This window comes from Carcharodon carcharias, chromosome 3, assembly GCF_017639515.1.
Source record: "Carcharodon carcharias isolate sCarCar2 chromosome 3, sCarCar2.pri, whole genome shotgun sequence".
NCBI classification, from domain to species: Eukaryota; Metazoa; Chordata; class Chondrichthyes; order Lamniformes; family Lamnidae; genus Carcharodon; species Carcharodon carcharias.
In genome coordinates this window covers 212,680,548-212,703,117 of record NC_054469.1, presented here as the reverse complement: position 1 = coordinate 212,703,117, position 22,570 = coordinate 212,680,548, and the positions used below count along the sequence as shown (strand labels likewise).

General features: G+C 40.7%; 1 protein-coding gene across 1 annotated transcript in view; it reads left to right on the top strand.

The window, feature by feature from the left end:
- The window catches only part of gmds (GDP-mannose 4,6-dehydratase), a 651,025-nt gene that overhangs the window by 448,609 nt on the left and 179,846 nt on the right, over window positions 1–22,570 (top strand). The gene's annotated exons all lie outside the window — the stretch shown is intronic.

Here is a 22,570-nt window from a genome sequence, read left to right as displayed (position 1 = left end):
GTTACATGTGATCCAGAAGACTGTTCACTTAGGAAATTACTATAATGTTAGGGTGCATTGCAGCTCTCACTCACCTGACACAATGGGCTGAAGTTTCCTGGTCCTGTGGAGATGGGCTATGTGGCATCCCACGTCATTGATCTGCCTGCTGTCCTTGATGAATGGAATTTCCAGAGGTGCCTTCTTAATTGGCCACCTCCAGAAAGATTGCGATCATTATCCCACCACAGCCACCTCTGGGTTCCTGAAACTGAGGCCGACACCGGGACCTACATCCAACTGGAAAAATCCAGCCCACTGTCATCTTTGTGTCAGCTGTCCTGCGATAATTTTGAAGCCATTTCTCTCTAAACAGTGAAGAAACTGTAAGTAAAAGCAGAAAAAGGCTGGAACTGCACAGCAGGTCAGGCAGCATCTGTGTGGTGAGAAGCATAGGATTGACGTGTTGGGTTGATGACCTTTCATCAGGACTAGTGTGAGCTGAGATGGTTTCCAAGAAAAGAGAGGTGGCTGTAACTGTGACTTTTAGCAAACATATTATCAAACATAAAGAGGGAATCAAAGAATGTGATCAATGTGGAAGAGACTCATGATCATCTCATAGAGGAGAAGAGCAGAACTTCTCGAGGTGGTCATTCTTAGAAGAGAAGTGGCAGTGAGTTGAACAACAAGATAATAAAAAAAATCTCAGTTGTTGGAAACCTGAAACAAAAACACAATTGAAGAGTAAGCACAGGACTGTGAACTTCCCATCACAACAGTAAGTAAACTGAAGCAATGATGTCAATTTTGCCTTCTTACTGAAGAAGAAACTCATAGTTAACAAATCCATGGCTGTTCTGGCAGATGCCTGTCATATGTTAAACTGGGTCCTAGCCTTAGTTGGGAATTCTCTGATGGCCTAATAGTAAAGTAGAGGGAGGCATGACAACATGGGTGTGGAATTAAGAAGTCTGAAGTTTCTGCACTCTGGCTCTCAATCAAAAACTAGCATAGCCCCCGAGGGTCCAATTGGCAATCCAAGTAAGGGAACAGGAAGAGGACTTAAAGTTTTGTGGCATTGAAAAACCAGTGAGTGGGCTGACCATACACTACCGTGCAGCCTCTTCTGTGCCTAGATGCTTTCCAGCCACCAAAATCATCATGTGGCTCTGGCTTGGGCCACCCCCTCACTTGGTGAATTGTGATGGGATGATTGACAGCTGAGACAGGTGGGTTCATCATAGCACATAGGCTGGGAAATTACCCTTCCCTACCCCAATAGTAACTCTTCAAGACCCTGTTCTGTTATCTGCAAAATTAATTCATTCATTTTTACATGTGTCCCAAGCAAGTATTGCTTTCAGACTTTAATTATCATTTAATAATAGAGAATGTTTCATCCCAAGCATGTGTGCTTGTTTCCCTTGCATTCTGTAGTTTGTTGTTTTTTGATGAAACATCTTTTATTAATAGCAAAGGTCACATATTTCCAGGGTAAAAAGTACAAGGAATTACAGAATAAGACCACGTAGGTCAAGGAAGACATATTTTATTTGAGACAACTTACTCCTCCACACCCTGGTGAGCACTACACTTTAGCATCACTTGTAAAATGAAGTAGTCAACACTCCGCTTCTTAAAAATAGAGTGTATTTTCCAACAATCATTATGTATGACAGATCTGATAGCATCAGAAAATTAGAACAGTATGTGAGATCGAACTGCCTTATGAAATTTCTGCAGAAAGCACGTTTGCCCCAGAAAACGTTTCTTCCATGCTGAACACATTACAATAAACATCCTGCGAACCTAGAATGGATTTAATGAAATTTTGTGGTTCAGAGTTGGTCACAGCAATGGAATTTTCATGCCAGGATTAGCATGAGCAGGAAGTTAAGTGGATTCAAGTGAAATACTCTACACTTAGTTAATAAAGCTGTCGTTCTTTTACAAAATTTAGTAGGGGGTAAGTTTTACAAGTTATGTAGAGAATTTTACTGACAGTAGCAAATATCATTTGACACAAAAGTCTGATACATTTTACATTAAGCAGATAGTATTTATTTTCAATCTCATTTTACATGTATTTTCAGTGATTTTTGTAGGGAGCCTAAGCTTGATTTTGCTTGCCCATTCTTTGTCAATGGCGTTACAATCCCTATAGAGCAGGGTTTCCCAAACTGTGGGTCGTGACATCCACTGGGATAACAAGTTACAATTTTGGGTTTGTGAGCTCCGAATCAGTGATAGCTGCTGTAGAGCTCTGACAGAGTGTTAAAAGCTGCGAGGCCCCTTTAAACCCTTGCAGTTTATAATGGGGGTGGGGGGAGTGGCTTTACTGATCTTTGAGGCCTGACTCTAGCTCCAAAAAAGCTAGTGAAAAGGTAGGTGTTATTTATTTAAAATCCCTGCAGCTTAAATAGCTTCATAGCACTCTAGTGCCCCCACGCCCCACCACCACCATCACCATTTGCACTGCTCACTATTCACCACCCCCTCCCTCCTCCCAACCTACTTGCACAGCTCTCCAACATCCCCCCCACCCCCCACCACCACCACCACACTGTGGGGTCAAGGCAATTTTCAAGCCTCAAAGTGGGGTCACAATGGGAAGTTTTGGAAGCACTGCTGTAGAGAGTGATAACCTTTAAAAGAGATGGATTTCCCAAATGACCAACGGACAAGATTTCTCTTTTAAGACTTATCCTGTAACAAACAAATTAAAATCAGCATAGATAAAATATTAATTACAGGGCAGCTAATGCATCAAATTAAATAAAAAGGAAAGTTTTGCATTCGCTAACTAGAACAACAGAAATACGTCTTACAAAATGCTTTTATGCAACATCACACTTATAATAGATATGTAACATGACAAGAACAGTCCCACAGTCACTTCCAACTCTCCAGCTGAGGTTCACTTCTCCCCACCACTCCGAGTCAAAACTTCCAGTGTCCTTTGGCAATCATTCCACTCAGAGTCCCTCCATATTCGTTCCACTCCATTAGAGTTTTCCAGATCTGATTATCACCAACAAGGTACACCTCAGTGATTCCCATTCCTTAAATCTTCAAGAGCTCAGTTTATTATGTTCCCTTTCTTTTAAACTGAAATTGAACCCTCACAAGTGTTCTGCTTGGCTGGTAATACAAATTTTCACAACAGTAACTCCTTTGCTTCCTGTGTCTCAAACATCAGCTATCCTTTTTCTGTGAGATACTGTGAAAAGATGTTAAAATTGTCATCCACTTCAGTGGGTTCCTGTTTGAGTTTCTCTCCCCATTGCAAGCAGATTACATGGGTGTGTCTCCAACCTGAGGTGTTAATTGGAATTCTCTGTTTTTGAGTTAAAGGTACATTTCAAGATATAACCATCTCGTGACGTTCAGTGTTCATGATAATAGACAGAAAATCTAACCCAACAATATAGAATCTCTTTGTAACACTCATTTATACCACAAATTCTGATGTTGTCTGTATCACATATGGTTTCAGTTCTAATACAGAAATCATATAAAACATCCTCACTGTAGAAGGAGGAGCTTGCATTTATTTAGAATTTTTCACATCCTTGATGTTCCAAAGTGTTTCACCGCCAATTAATTACTTTTGAAGTTTAATCATTGTAATGTGGGCAAACAATTTAAGCCTATCAAGGTCCCATAGACTGCAGTGAGATAAAGGACTAGCTAATCTGTTATTATGGTGTTGATTGAGGGGAGAAAATTGGCCCAGTCACTAGGAGAGCTATTTGTTTCTCTTTGAATAAGCCCATGGGATATTTTATGTCTAATTGAACAGGAGAAGGAGAAAAGCTTCTCATCCAAAAGTTGTGTAGCAATTATATGCAATAGTTTCTGACAAAACACATTTCTTCTTGTTCCCATGCTATAGCTTTTAAATAAGGAGGTCAGGTTTTCCTAAGATGCTACAAAATATGCTTGAGTTCAAATTTCAAAATTATGAGGGGTTAATTAGAGTAGCTAGGGAGACATTGGCCTGGATTTTCATGCCTCCCTCTGTGTCATGGGGCATTTAAAAATAGCAGACAGGGCCCAATACCAAGATTCCCACTCCATTCCCCATGCACCTTTTATGGCTCTGGGATATGGTGCAGGTAACGAGCCCACACTCAGAAAGCCCACCCTTGCCAATTTCATTGCCAAGGTGAGCATTTCAGACCCCCACTATTTTCATGGAGTCAGGCCAATTTTGGTAGGTGTGGATCATGGTACCTCAGAGGAGTCATGAACTTCAGGGGATCCCCAGTTCCAGTGGTGAATCAGAAAAAAAAAGTCATCTGTTCCTGGAATTCTTTCATTGATAGACTTCAAAATGCAAAAAGCAAATTGGTTCTTTCAGTTTCAATAGTTAGACTCTGTATTGTTATAGCAATATAATATGATCTATTTTTTCTGCAGCGGTTTATTTTAGGACTCTGTCCAGCATTACAGTCCTTTTCCAAATGGAGAAAGTGCCATAATGCATTCAAAATTCTAGAAGAATGGTCTGGGAAACGCTCCTGCTTTCTTTGGCTAGAGATTTAAATGTCGAGTGATCTTTAGTTTTGAAAGAGAATGGCTCTGCTGTTGAATGTTTTAAAAAAAAATCTAAGCACCTGCTACACTCCATTGAATGACAGGCAATTGCTTTGAAATGGAAATTAAATAGTAGTTGCAGCTCTTTTTAAAAAAAACCATCTGGTGTTTCAGTTTCACTGGATTCCATTACTAACATTTCCCAGGGGCAGGACTTTTGGGTTGTTGGGCAAGCATGGCGGGTGGGCCCGGGGGCAACCGGGAAACGGTCCACCAGCCACGATCGGTCCCTGACTGGGATTTCACACTGGTTGGCCAATTAACGGCCAGCCAGCATGAAAGGTGCGCTGAAAGGCTCAGTGTTGCCGGGTTGGGGGAGCAGGAGGAGTGCAAGTGCAAAAGTCTGCGCATGCGTGGGGGAACATGCACTGAAAGCTCCCTGAAGGCAGGGAGCTGAACACTTTTAAAATCAAAAATAATTTTTTTTTAAATATGAAAAAAAAGTCTTGACATGGGACTAACTCACAGTAACATAAGCAGAGTTAAAATTCTGCCCCAAAATTTATATTTATTTTTTATTTAATTGTGGAAACCTCATCCCGCCCATGGATGAGGTTTGCTAAAAAAATCAAAAGGCCGCCTGGCTGTAAGGTTGGATGGGCAGTTAAAAATAGCTTTCAATTAATTGATTAAGGGCCTTAATTGTTGGCGGGTGTGCTGCCAAATCTCGCACTCACTGACCAAAATATGGCGCACTATTTTATGCCCTATCGGGTTGGGCGCGCGCCCACCCATGGGACATAAAATCCTGCCCCAAGATTTGTTTTGATAGCTAAGGCTATTATGAATACTTGTCGGAGTTTTAAATAGCCTATAACCACTTCAGTAGGGGATGTGATTTTTGGTTGACAGTTTTAAGAAGTTATTAAAGAATTATCAGGCTTTGATGTTGTAAATAGATACCAAAGATTGTGGTGTATAAATCGACCCAGTGTATAAGATGACCCCATTTTCTCAGTGCCAAAAATCATGCTTTTGCATATACTTGGCATATAATTTTACCCCCATTTTCAGCTATGAAATGCTATTAGTAGCCAGCCTCAATTTTTCACCCCAGAAGTGCATGTCTTACTTATGTTATACTGTAAGTTGGCACATGGGATCAAGAAGGTGATATGGGCTCTATTGTGAAGAAGATGTGTGGGAGTTTAAGACACACCCACACAGAGCAGATAGTGCATGGCATGAGGAGGGGCCAACTGAAATGGATTCTCCAGCAAAATGAATTAAGTGCGAAGCTGCTTTCAAACTATAAGTTCTAACATTTACTAACTCGTCAATGCACTGCTGCAGTGAGGGAATTTGGTGTTAGTGCAAAACTGGTGCGAGGGTGGAAGAAGAAAGAATCTGCCCTGAAGAAGGTGCCCAAGACCAAATGTGCCATAGAACAGAGGCCAGCCACTGGAACAATTTTGAGAAAACATGCATTGGAATGGGTCCTTGAAAATCATCAGAATGGTTACGTCAACAGAAGTGCAATGCATATATATGCACTTCAGTGGGCCAAATCAAACCCTGAGTCCAAGAAAGATTTCAGAGCAACAGCTAGTTGGTGTAGCCACCTTATGGAACGAAACAGCCTAGTGTTGTGACAGAAGATCAAAATTGCTCAGACACTACAAAAATACCGTGATGCCAAAATGACCAGCTTACAACAATTTATCATTAGACAGCAATGAAAACATGAGTGTCCATTAAGTCATATTGGCAATATGGATTAAATGCCTATGAATTTTGATATACTCAGCAGCCAAACTGTGGAATGAAAGTCACAGGACATGAAAAGACATGATTCACGATGGTATAGCCTCCGTGGCCAATGGAACAAAATTAAAACTAATGTTAATTTTCAAAAGTAAAACCGTGATGAACAGCATGCTGCAACAGTTGGCTCACAAAGGAAAATCCAGACTTCTTGTAGAGGCCATCGCCATAACACATTTAATAGAGGACAACCTTATAGAGAGTGTCATTGCTTCTGCAGAACAATTGCTTGGACTAGCTTCTGAGCCAATTGAAGTACTTATTTTGTATATTCAGCTATATGAAACACAAATTGCAATGCTGAGTTATACTGCCACCCTGTTTTTATTCAAGGAAAAGTGGAGTTCTATATGTGCTCGCTTGCAGTTTTTCAATTTTGCTCACTAGCATTTAAATGTTGGTGAAACTTTTAACTATAGTTTAAAACAAAGCTGTTAGGATAATCCAGCCACCTGCCTGGGAATGATATAAAGGTCACTGGTCTCCTACAGCTGATGCAAACCTAAAGCAACCTGCCATTTCTTGATAAAAACAAAAAACTGCAGATGCTGGAAATCCAAAACAAAAACAGAATTACCTAGAAAAACTCAGCAGGTCTGGCAGCATTGGCAGAGAAGAAAAGATAGTTGACGTTTCGAGTCCTCATGACCCTTCAACAGAACTGTTCTGTTGAAGGGTCATGAGGACTCGAAATGTCAACTCTTTTCTTCTCCGCCGATGCTGCCAGACCTGCTTGAGTTTTTCCAGGTAATTCTGTTTCTGCCATTTCTTGATGCCATTTAATCAGCCAACATCAATCCTGAGTTGTGCTGACCAACATGCATTGATACGAACCTGGAAGCAGTTTCAATTAATGCAAGTTCTGTCATATAACTGTCCTGTCAATTGTTTTGATTCCTTTTATCCTGGTTTGTCTACATTTGATCATACCTGAGTGGCGAAGTTTGCAGTAGAGGCAGAGATAAATGCTTACAAATATACTGTTTGCTTTATGAAAAGAAGCATAAACTATATTAGTTGCATTAAACCATAAGGACAATTTTGCACTTGACAGTATCGCAAAGTAAAATCTGTGATGTGGTATTAAAAGTCAGAACTGCCTGTTTTTATTACAGCTGTTTGGTGTAGTTTATATTAGCAAGAGACAGTGTGTTCAAGCAGAAAAAGAGAATGATTTAATCTGGGGCTCGAAGTCAACATCATTTTTAGCCCTTTAGTTTTCAAAACCCTATGTTCATTTGGGTTCTGTTAGAAGTAATATGCGGAGCAGAATTGATCCCAAGACGTATTTCATAGCTTTATGTTGCATGGTAATTGACTAAGCAGCAAAGAAATTGGAGGCCAAAGTTCAAACAAAAACAAAGGGGTTTACGGTAGTCTTAGGAAAACATACAGGAGCTAATTTTAGCTTTTCAATCAAATTGACCCAGTCTTTAACCCTGGCAAACATAACTGCAACATACATCCAATAGACAATAGTTTGCATACCAGCAGTACACTGGAAACAGATGTCAAAGCGGAGTTTATGACTATCAGAATTCCAGCAGAGTTTGGCTGTGCTAGAGCTCTTTTTTTCTTAATCTGAAGTTTTGTGCGTGTGTGTAGTACTTGTTCTTGGAAATGATCAAGCTCTTTTAATTAATATAATGCAGGTTACAGACATGCAATGGGATGAGAATTTTGAAGGCATTGACAATTATCTGCAGCAAAAATTGCTTTTCAACAATAGCTGTGCACGTCTTTGAGAAGGAAAACTTGTTCATGAATCAGATTATTTCTTTGTGATTCATTAAAATTATTGCTTAGGGACTAATACCTCTCCTCCCAGAGATGTGTTGCTGGCATGAAGTACAGGGTTCAGTATTTATTAAATATTCCAAAGGATAGATACAAAATAAAAAGCTATTAACCATAAGACCATAAGAGGTAGGAGCAGAAGTAGGCCATTCAGTCCATCAAGTCTGCTCCACCATTCAATGATATCATGGCTGATCTGATAATCCTCAACTCCACTTTCCTGCCTTTTCCCCATAACCCTTGATTCCCTTACTGATTAAAAACTTGTCTAGCTCAGCCTTGAGTATACTTAATGACCCAACCTCGACAGCCATCTATAGTAAAGAATTCCACAGATTCACTACCCTCTGAGAGAAGAAATTCCTCCTCATCTCTGCCTTAAATGGGTGACCTCTTACTCTGAGATTATGCCCTCTGGTCCTAGACTCTCCCACAAGGGGAAACAACCTCTCAGCATCTACCTTGTCAAGCCTCCTAAGAATCTTATATGTTTCAATAAGGTTGCCTCTCATTCTTCTAAACTCCAATGAATACAGGCCCACCCTATTCAACCTCTCCTCAAGAAAATCCCTCCATACCCAGGATCAACCTAGTGGACCTTCGCTGGACTGCCTCCAATGCCAGTATATTTTTCCTTAGATAAGGGGACGAATACTGTTCAGTATTCTAGGTGTGGTCTAACTAGTGCCTTGTATAGTTTTAGCAGACTTCCCTATTTTTATATTCTGTTCTTTTTGAAATAAAGGCCAACATTCCATTTGCCTTCCCTATTACCTGCTGGACTTGCATGCTAACTTTTTGTGATTCATGCAAGAGGACACCCAAATCTCTCTGTGCTGCAGCTTTCTGCAGTCTTTCTCCATTTAAATAATATTCAGCTCCTCTGTTCTTTATGCCAAAGTGCACAACCTCACATTTTCCCTCATTATATTCCATCTGCCAAATCTTTGCCCACTCACTTAACCTATATATCCCTCTGTAGACACTGTGTCACCCTCACCACTTGCCTTCCCACCTATTTTTCTGTCATCCGCAAACTTGGTGATAGTACATTCACTTCCCTCATTCAAGTCATTAATATATATTGTGAATAATTGTGACCGCAGCACTGATCCCTGTGGCTCTCTACTAGTTATAGGTTGAATGCCCCCTCCCCCCTTTATCCCAACCCTCTTCTATTAGTTAGCCAATTCAATTTGCAGGGTCGCCTGTGCCTCCCAAAGGCCGCCGAGAAAACCCTGTTGGACCTAAACAATAAGTTCCTAAATATGCTGACTCACGTGGAACAAATGCACCAATCTTAATACCAACAAAGTAGAGTGCCTGAGATTTTGTGCTGTTTCTACTTTTGACTTTAAGCAAGGCAGATCTATTTCATAATGAGGACTATCTCCTCATGCAGTCTACTATCTACTGGATGCAGCACAAATGAAAAGGATGGCAATGTGCCATAAAAGTAGAATGGGAATATCTAAGTGGGTGTTTGAGCTAATTGGACATTGTGAAAATAGATACCTCAGTGGATGAGGTTACCTGCACATAGGTCAAGTGAAACAGGAAATTGTAGTCAAGGAAGAGGTGGTGATAGTGTGACCCTGTAGGTGCCAGAGAGACAGTAGAACACTAAATTAATAAATCTGATAATAATTGGCTCTGGGGTAGTCAGAAAAATGAAAGAAGCTGTTGGGTTCTCTGATGAGACCACTAGATCTATGAGTAGTGTTGTGAGATGGAGTATTAGTTTCAAATTTTAGTGTTCTTCAACTGCTTTAATCATTGTAAGTAGGCCTTATTCTCACTGGAAAACAACAACTTTGACAGGTGACACGATTCCTGCCTTTAGGATTCTCAGGGGTCTAAATAATATAGACCATGACAAACTGGCCTGGATCTTCCGCAAAGCGGCAGTCAGTGTCGGATTGCCATTCTGCTCAAACTTTTCAACACCCTGACAGTGCTCCGCATTTCTGTCTTCCGAGCCCAGCTTCCTCAGAAATGCAGAGTGTAGGGCCCCACGAAGAACTCCATTGCAGCACTGTAGGGTCGGGGGAAGACAAGCCACGGCCCTTATTACAGTACTAGCTGCTGTACGGTAAGTTTAAATGTCCAGAATGAATATTGGTGAATGGATGAATGTTTATGAACGGGTGAGTGGATGAATGAATGAATGAGCAGGATGATAGAGTGGGTGAGGTAAGTAGGTAGGGCAGCAGGTGGGTAGGGAGGCACGTGGGTGAGGTGCATATGGCGATAGTGGGTGAGTGGATGGGGGGGTAGTCAGATCAGGAGGGGTATTCAGGTCGGGTCAGGGAGGCATTTGGTGGGGGCTAGTCAGGTCAGGTCGGGGGTAGTCTGGTCAGGAGAGGTGGTCAGGTCTGGGGAAGGCAGTTGATCAGGAGGTCAGGGAGGGGGCTGGGGCTTCGTTGAGTTAGGGGGGTAGTTAGAAGGTCTGGGGGTAGCTGGGATGTTGGAGGAGTAGTTGGGGGGTTAGTGTCAGCGGGTAACTTGTTCAATAATTAAAAGACCATCAATCAGAGGCCAACTGGAATTTAGCCTGTGGGTCCCCTACGGCATCAGGAGCACGGCAGGTGCCTGAAGGCAGCTTCCCAGCAGCAGACCAAGATTTCAGGATCACTTTGATGACTACCCCCCCCCCCCCAACACACTCCCAATATCTACCTGACCACGATAATGTCCACTGGCTGCCTGGCAGAGGGATTTGCCCTCTACAGTGGTAGTCCAGCAGCTGTGAGAATTTTTAATTTCAAATATTTTAAAGTTCTTGAGAATGCACCTTAAACTCAAGGCCCCCTTTTTTTCTCTTATCTATAACGGCAGGCCGCAGCTCCTTCAGTGCTGGAGTGTCTCCTATTGGTCTTCCAGCTTCTAGAGCCCACCCATCATCCTTAATTAGATGACAAATGTGCGCTCTGGCCATTATTTGGCTAATCCAGCAAAAATTGATTTTGGTCACTGCTCTGGCATAGTATGACCCACATTTGATCCCAACATCAGAGTGCCAACCCAAAAAGGAAAATCCTGCCCCATAACTCATTGGGCAAGCCATCAATCTGTAGTACTGGTTCCCTAGGGAAATGGTGGAGCAGTTAGTATTGATATGTTCAAATGCAAATTAGATTGATTTATTTCAGAAGATAGCATTTTGGGATATCATACATGATTAACTTGAGATAAATGTGGTAGCATGCATGGGAGGAACAGATGACTTTGGACCTATGGTTCCCAAAGCTCTCCAGTACTAGGTTCTTTTCTCAATCATGTCTGGGGCTGCTGTAGACTAACTAATTGTGATTGATTGCTATGATGTAGTCAACAACTCCATTATCATTGTATCATGCGACTACCAAGATGATAGAATGTGAACTAGATGGGCCTTTGTCTATTTTTTGTCTAGCAATTCCTATGTTCTTTGGATGTCATCCAATGTTTCCACTTCCTGAAGCAAGTAATGTCTACTGGAGTCAGTAAAGCTATAATTAAAAATAAACCCATTTGCAATATTTTTTCCAGGCTTATGTTTTCTGGAGCATTGAGTAGTACCCTTACCTTTCAGCTCTGGGACTTTGTAATCCAGCACTGACTAATGGGATCAAAGTCACCTCCCTCTTGTGGCTATATTGAGCCTACTTAAAATGAGACTGGGCAGTTTCCAGCCAGCATCGCCAATTTGACACTAACCAAACTGAATTAGAAACCTCAAAACACTGTAAGATGGTTAGTTTAGGAAACGAACAAAGATCACAATCATTCAGTAGGGGATTATCTTCTGAACTTGGAATGTAGACATGCATTGGGGTGCAACAGAAGGTATCTTATTAAACTTTACCTAACCATAGAATTTTTAATACTGATTTTTGATACCATACACAGAAACATGCTCCATTTCCAGCACTGACCCCCCTCACCATGATAACCACACTTTGCTTTCTGTTTTTGTTTATGCTCTGTTCAGTTATTCTCCTCTTTTCCCAAGGAATCTGGTTCTTTCTGGAGAGCAGTTTCATGGGTGTTAGCCACCCTACAGTTGTTTACCCACTTTTCCCTTCCAGACAATGGCTGTTGTCAGAGCATTGGTGAGGTACATAGCCAGATTCCCTGTCTATACTTACCAATTTTCAAGCAGGAGTTGCTCAATGGTGATCAGCAGTGGAAATCCTGGATGATTTTCTTTTCCTTCTTCCTAGCTCAGGGATGTGAGGTTATTGAAGTACTCTTAACACAAAAGCAAAACACTGCAGATGCTAGAAGCCTGATATGAAAACCAAAAGTACTGTAAATACTCAGCAGGTCAAGCAACATCTGTAGAGAGAGAATTAATGTTTTAAATAAAGATCATCAACCTGAAACATTAATTCCACTTTTTGCCTATTCCAAAATGGCAGGTGGCACACTTCTGGCTCATTGAGCATGAGCTTCTTTCCCACCATATTAGAGGGTTAGGAGGTAATTTAGTGTTTGCAAAAGTAGCGCTGCAAAGTCAACTTTCTAGGCTTGTCTATTTATTAATGTTTAAACACTCAACAGACTGAGCCGGTTATACTGAATGCCAGAATTTAATTTTTGGTGCCACAACTTGATCTTTACTCCATGACATGCGTAAAAGTTGGATTTTCATTACAATCCTGGAAGTAATATCAACAGATTTACAAATCATCACACTTTTCATTCTGCGTTAACTCTGGTGACATTACTGCACTCACTGACTTGAACCATCGGCATGCAACCACATCAGGCCTCACGTCTGCTGCAAATTTGCCTCTACTTTCTGTCCAACTCTAACCAGGCTTTTTCTGAAATGCTTATGTTGGCCCCATCTGTAACCTTTAACCTTCTTTTGCTCTGCTCCAGCTGTGATCTTGCCCACTCATTTGACCCTACTCAAGCCTCAACCTTTCCCATTCATTCAACCCATTTTACTTGTGATCTCTTTGTACAGACTTACATGTCTCTATTATTTGGTGTTGCTTATGCTGTGGCTTTTTCAGGCACAAAATTTCTCTTGCTCTCTGCTTGTAAGCCTTACAATCATAATTCTGTACTGAGTTGAAAATGAAGCTCACCATGCAGACACAGTGGATACATGCATTTAATCGGAAGGTGGATTTATCGCACACTGTGATAGGCTGCTCAGATCTGCGGTATAGCTGTAGTGCCTCCTCCTTTAGATGTGACAATTCAATCTTGTGTGGGAATTTCCTATTCTTGATGTGAGTAATAATTTCCTGCTGCAGGCACATCGACTGTCCATAGTACAGGACATACTTGCAACAGGAAGTTTCTACCTATAGCAAACCTTTGTAATAGGAAGCTCATCCTCGGGTTTGCCAATGGTAAATTAAGCTACCAGCGTTCTTTTAATCTTATATAAAATGAATAAATACCTGTCATGCACAGTGTGCATCTATAGTCTATCCATGTGTGTCTGCATATACCTATTACATGTATGTGCAGTTTCTGAACATCAATATATACTTTGTGCATCTATACAAATATTTATACAGTATGTTGGATATTGAATGTACATCTTCTTATGAAGAATGCCAAATTGCATTGAATTGTGACAGAGTTGTTTAGGCCCCTTCATTTTAGATTTCTTTCATATATAACATTATATACTCATGACTTGTAAAGCAGCCTCTTCACATGGGCCCATTTTAAATCTCCATCTTTGTAATCCATGGCTACAACAGTATTTTAACAAATTGAGCACTGATAATTACCATTAAAGTCTGGTAGGGACTGCAGCACAGAACCCTGGAGTCAAGTGGCTTGGGAGAATGGGAACTGAAGTGAGGGTGCGAACACCACAAAGCCCAAGTTCAAGCAGCATAAGAACTGCTCTTATTTGCTGTGATGACTGTGAATGGAAAATTCCATGGCCTGAATTGGGAAGAAGTGTTCCTGATGTAGAGGTATTCCTGATGGAAAGGAGGCTTTCCTCATATAGACAAGTGAAGCATAGGCATTCAACAGCAGTGGCAGAGATGGGTCTACATAAACTTGAGCTCATCCAAAATGCTGCCTGTATCCTGACTTGCCCAAGTGCTGTTCACCCATTGCCTCTGTGCTCGGGAACCTACATTGACTCCCAGTCCAGCAATGCCTCAATTTTAAAATTTTCGTCCTTATTTTGAAATCTTTCCTTGGTCTCATTTCTCCCTATCTCTGTAACCTCCTCCAGTTCTACTAACCTTTGAGATTTCTGAGCTCCTTCAATTCTGCATTCCTGATTTTAATCACACCAAGATTGCCAGCCATGCCTTCAGCTGCCAAGGCCCTAAACTCTGAATTTCCCTCCCTAAATCTCTCTACTTCAGTAGCTCCCTCACTTTCTTTAAGATGCTTCTTAAAACATACTTCTTTAGCCAAGCTTTTGGTCAACTCCCTAGGATCTCCTTATATGCCTCACTGTCTGATTCCGTTTTTTAGCATTTCTGTGAAGTGTTTTGCAACATTAATAATGTTAAATGTGCTATATAAATGCAAGTTATTGTTTTTGAGATGAGGTAACAACTCCACACCCACAACATGAGCCCCTGCATGAAAACCGTGAATTAAGCTACCATTATTCTTTCAGTCTTATATAAAATGTAATAATATCTGTCATGCACAGTGACACTGTGGATGGGAGAGGAAGCATTTTTGGGATGGACAGTGGCAGTATGTGTCTATATAATTTGTACCATGTTTGTAATATTGTTGTATTCATTACATATCCTTGCAAATGGATAGTTATTTTGTTTTCCTGCCATAATCAGCTCAGAAATAGTTCAAATGTTCATACTTTACAGGTAGCTGTTCAATTTTGTTGTATAAGAACATTTCTAATAATATCTTAAGTTTTAATAGTGCTAATTATTTTCCATTCCTGGACTGGGAAAGTGAGCTAACAACCATCCTTCATAAACGCCAGCCTGTCCAGAAGCCTGCTACCTGCATTCTGACCTGGATCTCGCTTCCCCACTGCTGAGCCTGTGTCACCGTGCACAGCAAATGTAAAATGTTTGAGCCTCATATGAATCCATCTGCATCCTCACCCTGCCCTCTGATGTGTCCCTCTTCCTCCGCACTATCATTGCCTTCAGCTGTCTCTGAGCCCTCTGTCTCTACATAATTTCTTAAAGCCCATTTATTTGACTAAGCTTTCAGTTCGTCTACTCACCTACTGACAGATGGGATCTGTACAAGATGGAAGTTTCCGCTGGAGTTTAGAAGAGTAAGAGGCGACTTGATTGAAACATATAAGATCCTGAGTGGTCTTGACAGGGTGGATGTGGAAAGGATGTTTCCCCTTGTAGGAGAATCTAAAACTAGGGGTCACTATTAAAAATAAGCCCATTTAAGACAGAGATGAGGAGAAAATTTTTCCCCTCTGAGGGTCATGAATCTTTGGAACTCTCTTCCTCAAAAAGTATAGAAACTAGAGTCTTTAAATATTTTTATGGTAGAGGCAGATAGATTCTTGATAAGCAAGGGTGTAAAAGGTTATTGGGGGAGGCGGGAATGTGAACTTGAGGTTACAGTCAGATCAGCCTTGTCTTATTGAATGGGAGAGCAGGCTTGGGGTACCGAGTGGCCTACTCCTGTTCCTAGTTCATATGTGTGTATGTTACACCGTTACAGGACTAATATCCTCACTAGTGCTGTTTGGGGGTGGTGTAAACTAGCTTGTCAGCGGGATGGGAACATGAAGGGTAGCTCAAATTGGAAGGAAGTAAAGCTGGTAACAGAAAGTAGAAAAGTGGCAAGTGAAATTAGAAAGCAGGCGAAATGAAGGCAGGCATCAGTTAGGCTTAGAATGCAGAATAAAGTTAAAATGACAAAGTTAAGGGCACACTACCTGAATGTACGTAGCATTTACAACAAGGTAGATGATTTAAAGGCACAAATAGAGGTAAATAGATATTGTTATGATGTGGCAGATGATGTGTGCCAGGTGGACCAAATCCACAAAGGAAGCTTGGCCGTGCTATCACATGGTTTTGCAATTTGTATTTATTACGAGAAGATTTGTGTACTGAATTCAGAATTTAGAGATTTTAAAAATTAAATTAAAACATTTATTAACAAAAAGTTTCAAGCACATACTTAAGATTATAGTTACTTAATATTATAACAAATCCCAAAATTCCTAATTAACCCGACTCCCAAATACACACCCTCAACAGTCCAAAATAGATTTATATTTAGATAGGCAATCCAGCAAGTTTACCACAGAACCCACACAACAGCAGAATTCCAAAGGCATTTCTTCAACTTTGATTACTGGACACACTGGATTTCTGCAAAAGTGGCTGGAGGCTTTTTCCCCAAGGCTGTTTTACACGATCGCCCCCACACCCCCCCACCCCCCCACCACAAACATAGCCTTTCATCCTTCTTTGCATATGTTTCTCGCTCTAATCCGTAAATTCCATTGTTCTATATGTCTTTGGAAATTTACTTTTCCCATGATATAAAAATTTTTCATGTTGCCTATATGGTCAGTACTTTAGGGAAAAAAACATACTGCTTGGCCTTGCTTATCTTGTTAGTTGTAAACATCCTATCATCCCTTTGAAACCCAAACCACCCTTTCACTTATCTAAAATTGCAAATTTCCTTCATACCCTACGTGCTGGCCTCATCCATGTTTACTCATAAGCATTTCAAATGCCTTTTACCCCTAATTTCTTTTGATAATTTCAAGCTTGCAGTCTATCTGACACTAATTCAATTACATCATACAGACAGAACCATCCACACTCACACCCGTAAACCTACTTTACAATAAACCACAGTAATATTATGAAAAGTATGACGGTTTCATGACAGTATGATCTAATTCCCATTACGGAAACATGGCTACAGAGTGACCAAGACTGGGAGCTGAATATTCAAGGTTATTCGACATTTAAGAATAACAGGTGTGAAGGAAAAGTGTGGTGGCACAGCCACAATGGTAAATGCTGAGCTGCTCAAATCCCAAAGGGAAACTTGAAACAACTGTTTTGCAATTCGCATAAATTTCGAGATGCGTGCCTTGAATTCACTAGTAATGAGACCACCGAGTCTTACAGGTTTCTTACAGAACTATATTAAGCCTTTATTAATAGAAGAAATGATTTTAAGCACACACACAGATCTATAAGTTACTACTATGATAACTTCTAAATCCCCTAGCTAATCTAACTCCCAGTTACACTTTCATTAAGGCAACAGAAAGACACAAAGATTTTAAAAGATCCAGGCAAAGTAACACGATACCCTGAACAATTCAAAATGAGTTTTCTTAACTTCAGTTCTTTGCAGACAGCAGCTTGAGGCTTAGATGCTGGAGGCTTTTCACACTTGTTTTAGATCTTAGAAAGCCTACCCTTACATACAGCCTTCTGTCCATTATACACATTTTCTCCTTTGAATGCAAATTCTCATTATTTCACTATGTCTTTGGACTTCACCTCTCTAATAATAAAAATTTCTCATAGTATCAACTTTACCAGTAATCTTTGTGAAAAATAAACACATTCTTAACTTCTCCTATCTAGGTGAAACATTTCACCCCTCCTTTGAATTCAAACTAGTCTGGTTTATTTAAAATATATATGTTCCCTTTACCTCTTACATTCTAAAACTTCCCCCATGTTTACCTACTTAACATTTGAAACCTAGCTTATCTTCTGATACATCAAAGACTTCAGACCAGCTGCCTTTAATTCAATTAAGGCACACAGGCATGCGCGTGTGCACGCGCACATACACACACACACACACACACACACAGACACAAACCCCTCTATTACTCTAAAATAAATTTCAATAACATTATGAAAATTATTATATCTTCCTGACAAAAGGAGGTGGTGTTGAGCTATTAATAAGGGATGGGATCAGTATATTGGTAAGGCGGATCTCAAATCGGAAGAACAAAATGTGGAATCTGTTTGGGTGGAGCTAAGAAACGGCAAGGGGCAGCAAACGTTTGCAGGAGTTGTTTATAGGCCACCAAACACAAGTGGTAGTGTGGGGCATGGTATTAATCAGGAGATTAGAGAAGTATGTAGCATAGGTAATACAGACTTCAATCTGCATATAGCTGGATAAATCTAATGAACACTAATGCTGTGGAGGACGAGTTTCTGGAGTGCGTTAGGGATAGTTTTCTAGAGCAGCATGTTGAGCAACTGACCAAACAGCAGGCTATTTAAGATCTATTGTTATGTAACGAGAAAGGGCTAGTTGTAAAATAACTTTTAGGGATGAGCGACCATAATATGATAGAATTTTACATTCTGATTGAAAGTGAGGTAGCTCAATCTGAAGCGAGGGTGTTAAATTCGAACAAAGGAAATTATGAAGATATGAGGGGCAAATTGGCTGAGATGGATTGGGGAAATACATTAAAAGGTATGACAGTACCCAGGCAATGCATAGTCTTTGAAGAATTACTACATAGTTAGCAGCAACTATACATTCCTCCAAGGCGCAAAAACCCAAAAAGAAAGGTCAGTCAATCATGGCCAACAAGGAAGTTAAGGGTTGTATGAGATTAATAGAAAAGGCCTATAATGTTGCCAGGAATAGTAGTAAACCTGAGGATTGGGAGGATTTTAGAATACAGCAAAGGAGGACTAAGAAACTAATAAAGAACGAGCAGTTAATAAAGCATATAGTATCCTGGGCTTTATTAATAGGGGCATAGAGTACAAGAGCAAGGAGATTATGCTGAATCTATTATAAGACACTTGTTAGACCGCAGTTGGAATATTGTGTACAGTTCTGGGTGCCACATTATACAAAGGCTATGAACACATTGGAAGGACTGTAGAAGAGGTTTACAAGAATGGCCCTAGAGATGAGAAACTTCAATTATGAGGATAGATTGGGGAGGTTGGGACTGTTCCCCTTGGAGAGAAGAAGGCTAAGAGGAGATTTGATAGAGATGTTCAAAATCATGAGGGAGCTGGACAGAGTAGATAGGGAGTAAAGGGATCAAGAACGAGAGGGCACAGATTTAAAGTGATATGCAAAAGAAGCAAATGTGATGTGATAAAAAAATTTTCACATAACGAGTGGTTCGGATCTGGAATGCACTGCCTGGAAGTGTAATGGAGGCAGGTTCAATAGTGGCATTCAAGAGGGCATTAGATGATTATTTGAATAGAAACAATGTACAGGAGAAAAGGCAGGGCAATGGGACTAGGCCATAATGCTCATTTGGAGAGCTGATGCAGACACGATGGGCTGAATGGCTGCTTCCTATGCCATTAAAATTCTATGATTCTGTGAAATTAATAGGACTGAATGTTGATAAGTCCTCAGGACCTGATACTCTACATCCCAGGGTGTTGAAAAAGGTTGCTATGGAGATAGTGGATACATTGGTGATCATCTTCCTAAATTCTGTAGATTCTGGATCAGTTCCTGCAGATTGGAAGGGAGGGAGAGAGAAAACAGGGAACTATGGACCTGTTAACCTTACATAAGTAGTAGAGAAAATGCTGGAATCTGTTATAAAGAATGTGATAAATGGACAGTTAAATAATAATGATCTGATCGGGCATATTCAACATAGATTTATGAATAGGAAATCATGTTTGATTAACTTGTTGGAGTTTTTTGAGGATGGTACTAACAGAATTGATAAAGGGGAGTCATTGGACATAGTTGTCTTGGATTTTCAGAAGGCTTTCACTAATGTTTCTAGAGGAGGTTGGTTAGCAAAGTTGAAGAACATTGGATTGGATGTAATATACTGGCATGGATTAAGGATTGGGTAACATGCAGAAAACAGAGAATAGGAATAAATGGGTCATTCTCGCGTCAGCAGGCTGTGACTAGTGGGGTACCACAAGGATCAGTACTTGGGCCCCAGCTGTTCGCAATATATATCAATGATTTGGATGTGGGACCAAATGTAATGTTTCCAAGTTCGCGGATGACACAAAGCTAGGTGGGAATGGGTGTTGTGAGGAAGATACAAAGCAGCTTCAAGAGAATTTGGACAGACTTAGGGACTGGGCAGGAACATAACAGGTGGAATATAATAGAGAAAACTATGAGATTATCCACTTTAATAGGAGTAACAGATGTGCAGAGTATTTCTTAAATGGTGAGAGACTAGAAAGCGTAGGTGTACAAAGGGACCTGGGTGTCCTCGTCAATAAGTCACTGAAAGCTAACATGGAGATGCAGCAATCAATTAGGAAGGCTAATGGTATGTTAGCTTTATTGCAAGAGGATTTGAGTACAGGAGTAGAGATGTGTTGCTTCAATTGTACAGAATCTTGGTTAGACTGCACCTGGAATAGTGTGTGCAGTTTTGATCCCCTTACCTTGCCATAGAGGCTGTGCAGTGAAGGATCACCAGACTTGCTCCCGGGATGGCTGGATTGTCCTATGAAGAGAGATTGGGGAAACTGGGCCTGTATTCTTTAGCATTTTGAAGAATGAGAGGTAATCTCATTGCAACATACAAAACACTTAAAAGGATAGACAGGTTGGATGCAGATAAGTTTTTCCCTGGGATGGGGAATCTGGAACCAGGGGACAATTTCAACATGGGGGGAAGCAATTTAGCACTGAGATTAGGAGAATTTATTTTAACTCAGAGTGTTGGGAATCTTTGGAATTCTCTACCCCAGAGGGCTGTGGAAGCTCAGTCATTGAGTATGTTTAAAGAAGAGATTGACAGATCTCAAAATACCAATGACATAAAGGGATATAGGGATAGTGTGGGGAAAAAACCTTGAAGTGGATGATCAACCATGATCACATTGAACGGCAGAGCAGGGTCGATGGCCTGGATGGCCTACTCCTGCTCCAGTGTTCCTACCTCAGAAACCTTACATCCATTCTTTTCTATGATGTAGGTGTTCTATTAATGCAAATTGTAGGTCTTGGCGCACTTTGTGAAGAGCCATTCTTACTGCGAAGCACAAAGAAAATGTGCCTCTTCCATACTCCATAATCTAGTGATATTGTTAGACATGGAAGGGAGGTGTAGTCCACAGTGCTTACACAGGGTAACATTGGTGCAGTTTGAGAAGAGTTCTGGTTACGCTCCATGTGTGGTAATATCTCTGTAAAGAAAAGTCCCAATTTGCTTGAAAGTGGGCAACATCAGATTGCTGGAGAGATTTTCAACGCATTAGAGATAACAGCATGGGTAAGTCAGAATGATTTTATTAGGAGGAGAATTTTCCGGCCTCCGCTCGTCGATGTGTAAAATGACGCGCGTGACATCGGGCGGGTGTCCTGACGTCACCGTGCGTTATTTAGATTTTCAATTCTGCAGACGTGCAGCAAGTTGGCAGCATGCCTGCCGAACTGTCAAAGGCCTGTTAAAAACTAATTTAAATAGTTAAATGAGCTGCCCGTCCAACCTCAAGGTTGGCAGGCAAAGAACCCAGGTGGCCTTCACATTTTTCATGAAACCTCGTCCATGGGCAGATTGAGGTTTCATGAAGTGTTTAAAAATTCAATAAAAATTTTCAAAAAATTCATTGACATGTCCCAGCTCATGTGACACTGTCACATGAGGAGACATGTTTTAAAAGTTTTTAATTTCTTTATTTTGATGTTTAAGACTTAAACATCATGCGTGAAAGAGTACAGGCCCCAACTCAGAGAATCTGCCCCTCCCCCCACCCACACAGGGAGCGCTCAGTGCTTCTGGGCATGCATCATGCTGGGCAGGCCTTAATTGGCCCATGTAAAATGGCGGCGCACACCTGATCGGTGACGCCGATTGGGTTCACCCTCACTCCCACACATGCCCACACAACTCCCCCGATGGGGGGAAAATTCAGCCCTAGGTATTTTTCAATGTGTTTATTATGAAAGAAACCAGAGATCTGAGTTGTGCTGCAACATTCTAAAGTATGAACACTTATCGTTTTCATCTGAAGTGACTTTCCCCATTACTTAACAAAGGCATTATCCTGTTTATTTTCGATGGTTTCACGCCTCTGTTAAAATAGTAGAGAGAAATTAGCGTTTGTACACTGACATATAGTGAAAACTCAAAGCCCTTATTTTAGTACAAGGAAAGCTGCTAACAAGGTGGCAGCCAAAAACATTTTCTTTAAAATGTATCTTGAATGATTTTATTGGTTGCCATTTTCCTCCTTAGTTACTGAGTTAGGATGATTTCTAGTTATTTATTAGATTCAGATGTTTTTTGAGTGTGAAATTTTGAGCCTTCCATACACTGCATATATGACACTTTCAAATGTGTCAAAGTGGAGTGTGATGGACGTACGCTAAACACAATACTTTTATTAGCTGGCGAGGTTTACTGTACAAATAACACCAGGAACTAGAAGGTAAAGTAGACTATTGCTAAGTTATTAAAATCTACTGTGTAGGTATACAGTTGGTAGGCCTGGAGAACCTGGAGGATATGAAGGGCTTATCCTCACTCGTA